The following is a 10468-nucleotide window of genomic DNA, read 5'->3' as shown; positions in this document are numbered from 1 at the left end:
AGTTGTTTGTGACAATCGTTTAGGTATTTGTAATGCGATCGTTTGTTGTTTATTACGCGATTGTTCAGGTATTTGTAATATGATCATTTAGTTGTTTGTTACACGATCATTTAGGTATTTGTAATGTGATCGTTTAGTTGTTTGTCACGTGATTGTTTAGGTCTTTGTAATGCAGTCGTTTAGTTGTTTCTTACACAATCGTTTAGTTATTTGTTATCCCATTTTTTTGTTTTATGTTACGGGATCGTTTAGTTCTTTTTATGTGATCATTCGGTTTTTATTCGTTTACTTATTGTGGTAATGTATGTGTTTGTTACATGTTGCTAAGATGGTTGTCCCTGCTGAGAAATATTTTTCTGGTACAGTTTTTGCCAAGTCTATAAAACTGCGTCCGTTATTAAGAATAAGTTGACATAAGAGCATATGAGAATGTTTAGGACAATGGCCTTTAGTCCACTGTTGGACATAGATTTTGTATTTAATGGGTAATTTTTTCACCATTTTCTGTTGAGGGAGGTAACGGATGCGAATCCAGACGTTATATCATTCAACATATTGGAGAAGAAGATAATATTCTCTTAAGATGATTTTAATCTGATAACTGGGTTATGGCCGACCAAGAAAATTGTAGAAAGAGAAACAAGCGGTGAAAGACTGTGACAACTCATTCTTGGACCGAAGGACCCAAATGATAAGGATAGTTCTTGCAAGGACGTGAATAATGTGTCCGAGAAGTTCACTTTTACAAACGATGAAGAGGTCGTTAAGGTTGCGTTGGCATTATTCATCGAAATGATGATGATTGGAAAAGACAAGAAAACCCAATTTTATGTGAAGACATTTGGGATTGTTGATAACCTTGAAGTCTTTAGATATTATGACTGGTCGTCCGTCATTTTCAAACGTACCTTGAATATCATGAAGACTATCATGTGCGAGAAGAATGAGACACATGAGACAAAAGAAAACAAATAATGCTCATCATGCCTCATATTATTATATAAAGGGATTTGCACTTGCATTCCAAGTATGTACTTTCGTTTCCATCTCAATTTAATCTGTGTATTAATACTGTATATGTAACAAAAGCTCCCATATTATAGGTTTGGGCTTACGAACTTTTATCCACGTCAAGTAAGTTCATAGCCAACAAAGTCAGTAAGGTTTTAATTCCTAGAATTCTTAAATGGACTTGATCTCGTGCTTCATCTTATAGATCGTTGAGTAAGAATGTGTTTCAGCTCAAAAAAGTAAGTAACTAATCGCTTAGTAATCATTGGCATCTATCAGAGTTTCATGCATTCTGACTTACTCATTCGCTTATGTACAGACTATTGTTTTGACGAGACTGGTACCAAGCATAGAGGAGATAAGGTAAAAGGACCGGTTGGAAGGAAGAAAGATTAAAGAGGTGATCCATCATGTTGAAGGAAGAAGGATTGAGGAGGTTGAGGAGGTTGAGGGGCATGATCACTCTCTCGGTACCTATGAGTCTCTCGAGGGGGCACGATAGGTTGAACCAGCATGTTGGGGAGCAAGAAAACCCTAAATCCGATGAACCTCATGTTGGTGAGTAAGATCAACATGCAACTAAGCATCGTGCCATAGAGCCCAAATCACGTAAGCCGGTTCAGACTAACTAGGAGAAGAATAAATAGGGACAAGATGAATCGTCAAATACGCAACATAAGTCCTCCAAACATCGCCATTCCAAATCATACAAAATTCTTAGAAAGGATATTAAAAAAGTTTGAAAGGATTTGGCAAACCTGACTACTATGGTCCGTCAGATGGGTGATACCTTTACTGTCGAGCAACATCTGATGGGCCAACAGCTGAACAAAATAAAGCTACTAATCCAGAGTCTATATGAGGTATGTATGCATATAATCCTAAACGATCGGTTGGATAATCCTGAACGATCGTGTATATAATTCTAAACGATTGTTTGGATAATCTTGAATGAATGTTCAGGATTCTTTAAACGATCATTCAGGATAATCCAAATGATCATTTAGAAAATCTTAAACAATTATGTGGATATTTATAAACGATCATATAAAAAATCTTAAATGATCGTGTAGAATATCTTAAACAATCCCATAGAATATCTTCTTTACTCGTATGTTCTGTGTGATTTGTTCAGGATAACAATGAAGGGAACATGACGATAATAATAATGATGGTAATGATGATGATGTTGGTAATAATGAACGAACTCACGAGGATGGTAATAATAATAACAATGAAGGAACCCCCCATAATGAGTAGTACAAATGTATCAGTGATCGATGTGTGGTTGTTGAGCACAATACGACGGAAGCAATAGTCGATGAAAGACTCAAACTCCCCGTACAATCGTTTAGTCTTAAGAGCCACTTCGATTTGGATCCAACCAATGTCATGGAGAGTGCAACTCAAAAGAAAGCCATTGAAATGAAGGTACGGTCATTGTATGAATTAATCATCTTAACATTGAAATCAAGGTAGCTATTATTATCTGACTGATTTACAATTTAAATGTAGAAGAAAAATGACCTCTCTATGTGCTGAAAAAGGAAGAAACCAACCAAGTTTTTACCTGAGGATGTGAAAATGTGGAAAAAGTCACATGCGTTGGTAACAAAGAGGGAGAAGCTCAGCCACTTTCAAGTGATCATCAACCATATCTTCCAAGTAATCCGCAACCACTTTCAAGTGATTCACACCCTCAATCACCTTCAATTCTCATTTATTCACTCACTAATATTAACAAAAAGTAAGGTAAGGATTTTCATTGTTTAAAGGATCTCACATCGAAAAGATTAAGAGGTCCCACAATTTTTTTACAAGTTATTCAATACTTCTCGCTCATTGTGATCAATTGGTTTTAAGATGAAACTTCATCTTTATCTAATATCTATAAACTCGTTGATTTCTATCAAGGTCGACAAATTAACTATTGAATAACTCTGTCAAAATTCACAAATTTTAACATATAGTTCTCTATCCATTTTTCTTTGAAATCTAATTAATTTTGTATTGTGGTAGTGAGAACTAAACCATCAATATTTAGAATGGTAATTGACCGGTGATTTTTTTTCCCAATAATCTATTAAAGGATGCTTGAATTTGCACATATCAATGAAAAGTGAACTTATAAATTCAAGATTTATTTTTCTTAAAGAAAAAATAAAGAAAAGCTCAAGAAAGTTTAATGTAGACATGGTTATATTGTGTATTTTATTATATTGGTGGGAATTTGAAAGGGTGTTGGACTATTTAGATGTACAATTCATAGTTATGTGTGAAAATAATCAAGTTTTCTAATAATATATATAAAAGTCAAATTTGACTAAAAAGAGTTGAAGTTCTTGATTAAGTAAATGCATAATTGGGTGTAGTTGGAAATTGTTTTTTTAAAAAAATATGTGCTTTTTTTTTAAATTTATTATTTCCAGTTTGAAAAGATAAATAATTCATTAGAGAGGTAGGGTTGAGAATAAAATATGGTATTTCAATATATTTAAAAATAGATTAAAATATCATTTCAATCATTCTTATTCCATTTTAGTTCTTTCGAAATATAAAAATAATATTGCTAGTTTAAAACTAAACTTTTTTTTCATCAAAATTGATAAAAATAGTATCAATAATTTAGTTAAAAAAACCTAATGTGAATATGTTTTAAAATTGTTTTTTTTTTTTTAAAGTTAAAAGTGAACTAACTGTATGGACTAATTATTAAATTTATTAAAATTATGAAATTAAATAGATTTTTATAGTACAAATAAAGTGAGAGATTTGAACCACCAATCTTTTGGTCCTTAGCATATAAGAATGTTAGTTAAGTTAAAGCTGCAAATCTTTTAGGCTCTGTTCGGTTGTCATTCCGTTTTTTTGTTTTTTGTTTTTTGTTTTTAAAAATTAAGTCTACATCTTTCTTGAGTACAATGGTTAAATTTTAATCAAATTCATAAAACAAAAACAAATTTTTAAGGCCTCGTTGGGTAACTATTTTGTTTTTTGTTTTTATTTTTTTAATTTAAGTTTATGGATACTAATTCTACTCCCAAATTTCTTTATTTGTTATCTACTTTTTACCAATAGTTTAAAAAATCAAGCCAAATTTTGAGAACTAAAGAAAGTAGCTTTCAAAAAGTTGTTTGTATTTTTTGAATTTAGCTAAGAATTTAACCACTAAATTTAAGAAAGATGCAATTCATTGCAAGAAATGTGGATGAAATAAGCTTCATTTTCAAAAACCAAAACAAAAAACTGAATGGTTATACCAAACGAGGGTATTGATTTTTTGTTTTTGAAAATTAAGCCTATAAGCACTTCTTTCATCCCCAAATTTCTTCCTTTGTAATCTACTTTCTACTAATGATTTAAAAACCAAGCCAAAATTTAAAAACTAAAAAAAGTAGCTTTTAAAAACTTATTTTTGTTTTTTGAATTTGGCTAAAAATTCAACCATTATACTAAATAAAAATGCAACTTATTGTAAGAAATAGAAAGGAAATAGGTTTAATTTTTAAAAACTAAAAATAAAAAAATGAAATGATTACTAAACGAATTCTTAATTTATCATTATTTTAAATTTAGATGTAATTTTACATGATCAATTTTTTTATTATAAAAAAAAATGAATAGTACATCTATTTCTTTTTTTGTTGTTAGTGTTGAGATTCACAAGGCAGCTCAATATAATATTTTTTACTTATCTAGGAATACTTTTAATTTTGTGAGCCAGTTTTTTATTTTTATTTTTTAATCTTATATTTTTGCCCCGCGAATCAAAATTTAATGAAAATAAAGATTTTTTTTTCAACGATCACAAAGTAGGTGATGAGAACAACATAAACTATTATAATATATTTTTATTTAGGCATAAGCATAAACTCTTAAACCATTCAAAATGTCTCATATCAATAAAGATAATTATTTTCACTTATATATCATGAATATCTTCCAAGATTAGTATAATATCCATCTCAAACATGTCTTCGTTAGAGACAAGTTGGAAATTAAAGAGAGTTTTCAAGATGAAAATTGGTTCATATATGAAGAAAGGCTAAAATTTGATGCAATTAATTTTTTAGACCTGAAGAAATAATTACTCATTTTTTTTTTTAGCAATTTTAGATCCAAAAATTAAAACTATAACATTAAAAAAACTTAAATAAAAAAATTTTCACGAGCACGATTACTAGAACCCAAACCTATTTGCCTGGATGGACGGTAGTGCACAAGTGAACGGAAAGACTTGACTACTACTTTATTCACTCTTGCGATTCTCTTAAAAGAGTTCTTTATATACTTACACTATTCTGATCAACTCACGAGCTTCTAATATGGGACAATTAAAATCTCTCCTACGTGAAAACTTGCTATGGGCATAAGTTGTTGTGAGTCATTTTTGACAAACCATAAACTCATTTAGAGAGTGTTTAGGGTGAGGAGATGAGATGAGATGAGATAAGTTGAGATATGAACTCAACTCATTGTTTGGGAGGCCAACTTCGTATGTCACCAACATTTATATCATGTCCACCAACAGTACACTTAGCCCTCGTCACACCGATGTCTCGTTAGGGACGACAAAATTCCTTGCGAGATTGGGTCCTCACAGATCTCCGACCCAATTGAGGTGAAAAATCCTTGATTTGACTGGACACGAAGGTCTAACCGAAAGTTTAAATCAGATCCTAGTCCGAAATGGGGCGGGGATGGGGAGGAGATCCCTGCCTCCACCCCAAATTTATTTAATTGTTTACATGTATATATGTATATGTACATATGTTACACATGTTACATACGTACATGTAGAGATATATATACACACTACTAAAACTAAAGCTGCTATTTTAGTTATTTTTTCCTAATTTTCTAATATAATAATTTCATTTTTATTAAATTTATAATAAAAAGTATAAAATATATTTTTAATTATTAATTTAAATAAATACATGTAATAATAATACTAACTTCTTACCTAAAATTTACAATTTCAATATAAATACTAAATTTTAATTAATTTTAAATAATAAAATTAATAAAGTAATAATAATAAATGGGGATCTTTTCCCACGGGGACCCAAATCTTCGAATGGGGATTTTCTAACTCCGACTCCCCAAAATGGGTAATGGGGAGGGGATGAGGATTAAGAATTCCGACAGGGACAAGGATGGGGAATGAATCCCTGCCCTGCCTTAGCCATGGTTGTCATCCCTATGTCTTGTTGTTCAACTTTGGCGACCACCTCCAACGGCTGTCTCTTATACACATCTAGATGTGTATAAGAGACAGAATTTGAGCTTTGTTGACACATTGAGTTTTTTGTTTTGTTGACGCTTGTGACATAAAATTGTCAATAAAACCTTAATTTAAATCTTAAAAATAACTTTTAATTTAAAATACATATAAAACATCAATAAATATTTATATTTAAGTTTACACACAAACTTGTAAATAAAAACACCTTGTTGACACAAAAGTACGTAAGTTCCATGAAAACGTTGTTTTCCCAATCCTTTTATTAGTTTATAGTATTTTATAGTCGTTCTTTATAGTAATTTAAAATTAATAAAATCACTTTTATCATGTAAGTAATCAAACGGAGTTGTATGTAAAAACAATAATTTTGAGAAAAAATTATCAGACACAAGAGTGTTATTATTTTAAAACGTTTTTTTATCACAATAGTTATAATAAAAATGGCTTAACTAGAAATGTCACAAGCACAAATTTTTAAAATAATTGCTTAAATTAAAAAAAAAAATTAAAATGTATGATTCAAAAATAAACTCTAAACTTCATTTCCCAAAACTCCCAACAATACATGTGTGCTTAAAAAACAATCAAATAAAGTGCAATTTTTTCAGTTTTAAAATCAAACTAAAATACGATTTTAATCATTCAAAATTAATGTAATATTAAATTTTAAATTTTTAAATATAATTTTATATATCAAAATTAGTATTGTCATTTTAAAAATGACAAAAGAGATTTTAATTATTTTAGAATCACTCCAAAAATGATTTAATAAGATTTTTGCGAAACTACCTTCTTGAATTCTTATAAACTTTCTGGAATTTGCAAGCGACTTAAACAATTTTTTTCCTAAAAAAAAAAAAATAATATTTTACAGTAACATTATTATATATTTATATGTACCTTTCCTTTCTTCTTATTCATTTATTATTATTATTATTATGTTGATTTTGCAAAAAATAATTCAAAAGGCTGAAGCCTGCCTGTAATTATGTCTCCAATATAATGGGCAAGTCAATTAATGACAATGTTTTCAAGTTAACGTAAAGTTGTACAAGAATAATTACAATTATTGATTTAATTTTCATCATCAATAAGTAGAACAAGTAACTTTGAAGCTTTATTATTCACTTTTCTTTTTATACATTTACCAAAACAGTCTCTAGTTATGATTTTTAGTATTGTTCCAACCTTTTTGAATTGGATGCTTTAATATCTTAGTAACTATTTCGTTTTTAATTTTTTATTTGTAAAAATTAAGCTTATGGACATTACTTTCACCTCCAAATTTCTTCCGTTGTTATCTTACTTTTTATCAAAAACCAAACCAAATTTTAAAAACTAAAAAAATTAGCTTTTAAAAACTTATTTTGTTTTTTGAATTTGGTTAAGAATTCAACCATTGTACTTTTGAAAAAATCATTGTAAGAAATGGGAATGAAATAAGCTTAATTAAAAAATAAAATAAAATGATTATCAAACGAGACCTAAATAATTCAACATAGGAGTTTCATTATTTTTTATTGAATAAGATTTTCTTTTTCATTTCTCAAATTAAAAAGACACTTCTTTATATAATATTAAATTTTCATCGACGTATTGATATTTTCAAGTTTCATGAGTACAACATCGACATAAAAGGTGAATCGATATTTTCATTATATCATAGAAAATTCTACGAAACATAAAAAAGATAAGCATCAAAATACCATTAATGTAAATGGGGCAATAATTAAGTGCAACCTAATCAAATGTTTCATTTTTTAACATAGTAAAAATAAAATGAAAAAAATCAACTTTAAAAAATTCTCATATGACATTTTTATTGGATTCACATTGGCCTGTACAAAAGATGGATGCAACCAAGGTTTTTTTATTTTTCATGTACGTTAGAAATAATAGACATGTCAACATGTTTAAAAATCATAAAAGGGGTGTTTGAGTCATGGACTTGAAGTTGGTGGAGTGGGCTATTATAACTCGTTTGGACTTCCCATTGTAATAGTTCGTGTTTCCAAATATTATAATCTATAATTAACTTACTATTATTTTAAATCCTTCTCTATTACAATGTTTACTATTTTAGTATCGTTATTTCTTACTCATCATCTCTTTCTCTCTTTGCATATATTGAGTAGTTACAAGGCAATACCACTAGGGAAGTTGATCAAATATATGTTTTTTACGATTGATAGAGAGGATTTTCAATGATGAAATATACAAAAATGGGTCTTGAGGTATCCAAAACCCTTCATCCCTCACAGGACGAGCGAAATCTGTAGTTGTCAATCGACTTGATATTCTTGACGAAACCTATATATGTACCCACATAAAGCCTTGAATACATTCTTTCTTTGTTGCCTTCGACTCATTCATCTCAAACTCCCCAAAAATGTTTATTTATTAATTTAGATTTATTTATTTATTAATATTTTAAAATTATTATTTTTCTTAAAATCAAGACCTCAATATTTTTATCGTAATAAAATAGGATGAACACAAAATAGAATGGAAAGCGACATCTTTCTAGAAGCAATTCAAAGCATGTCACCACCCTAGTGAAGGCAAAGTGGTAGGCAAAATTAGGACTAAAACGAGAGAAGAAAAATAAGTTGGGAAAAAAGGAGGAAAGAAAAAGAAGGTAGGTTTATCATACTCTTTTGTCAAGCACTTTTTTCATCTACCGTAAAAAAATTTAAAAATAATATAAAAAATTAAAAATAGTTAATGGAAGGAGCTTTGGAATGAAACAACATAGGCTGTCCCTCTCATGAGTAAAGTATAAAAGATAAACTTTTCCATTTGTTAAAAAGAATATCTTTGTTTGGTTAAAAGTTAGTCTCGAATCATTAGAGTCCATGATCTGTAGGTCCATCGGATCTCATTGTTAGTTCATTATAGGCAAAATTGAAGAATTAGGTGAAGTAAGAATTTGAAAAGTTTAAATTCGGGTTTAAAAAAAATTATATTTTATATGAGATATAATTTATAATTAAATAATTAATTTATTAATTAATTATTTTCGAGAGTAATCTTGAACATTCGCATGAAAATGTTTTTTAAACTTAATTAATATGATTATCAAAGTTAGGTGTCAAAAACAATTTAATATGTGATATTAAATTTGTTTTTAAATATTTTCTAGCAATTCATCCTTGAACTTTCATAAAATTTTCAAAATTACCCTTGATATTTTAGAATTTTGATTGAAAATTCAGGCATGGAATGGTAGGAGTGCAACAAAAAATCGAAAAATTAAAAATCCATATCGATCCAAACTAATCCACTAATTTGGTTTGGTTTTTTTTGTATAAAGTTGGACTACTTTTATTGTATTTGGAGTAAACAAAAAAGTATTAGTTTAGATTGGTTTTTACGGAAAAACCAATCAAAATCGAACCAAACCAAGCGTAAATGTACCCTTAAAAATAAACTCTTACATTAGGTATCTTTTAATATTTTAATTATTATGATTCATATGTATTTGTTGTTTACAAAAATAAAATAATAATAATAATAATTATTATTATTATTGTGGAACATGTATGTTTTTTTTATTTAGAAAAGTGCAAGAAATGTCCTATTTCAATCTATTAAAAAAAAATAGATCCAATTTTATTTAAAATTAGCAGAAAGGATCAGTTCAAAACAAAAATGGAAATAAAAATAAAAACTTGGAAGAAAAAATAAAATTTCAAAAATCAAGAACCAAAGTAATGATAAACCAAACAAATAAAAACCAATCTGTTGGTTTTTTCTTTATTGGACATTGGTTTGGACCCCTTCTTTATAAAATCAATTGGTTTGATTTGGTTATTGGTTAGTCCCAAAACTGACAAAACCAAACCGACTATCACCCCTATGGAATGGTGTGGCAGTGACCTAAAACTAAAACTTAGATCGTCACATCATTGTATATCACAACAATGTATGTCGTTTTAAGACCCAGTTTTTATTGGATATCTTAAATGATTTCTACTCCAAAGTAGTTTTGAAATATTTACGGGCAATTGCAAATATAGTAATCATGCCCAAAGTATTAGTAAATATAACACAATGCAAAATAATTTGTAAATATAACAAAATTTAAATCCAGCTCTTAGAGTTTAATATTGATTGGCCAAAATTTGTTGCCAAATTCTGAATCAAATAAATTCCACTTCTCCCAAAAAGTTTAGTAGTGGTAATACGGGTCAAATACATGGAACCATT

The 10468-nt window shown here is 28.8% G+C and overlaps 1 long non-coding RNA gene across 1 annotated transcript; it reads left to right on the top strand.

Moving 5' to 3' along the window:
- The first annotated feature begins 542 nt into the window (after positions 1 to 542).
- LOC120068568 lies at positions 543 to 1466 on the top strand. Its single transcript, XR_005479230.1, has 3 exons — positions 543 to 1027; positions 1104 to 1250; positions 1331 to 1466. It is a non-coding gene; the product is annotated as an uncharacterized LOC120068568 (long non-coding RNA).
- Positions 1467 to 10468: the final 9002 nt, after the last annotated feature.

Source organism: Benincasa hispida, chromosome 12 (genome assembly GCF_009727055.1).
Source record: "Benincasa hispida cultivar B227 chromosome 12, ASM972705v1, whole genome shotgun sequence".
Classification (NCBI taxonomy): domain Eukaryota; kingdom Viridiplantae; phylum Streptophyta; class Magnoliopsida; order Cucurbitales; family Cucurbitaceae; genus Benincasa; species Benincasa hispida.
Note: the sequence above shows the minus strand (reverse complement) of the source record. Positions and strands in the feature narration are given on the sequence as shown.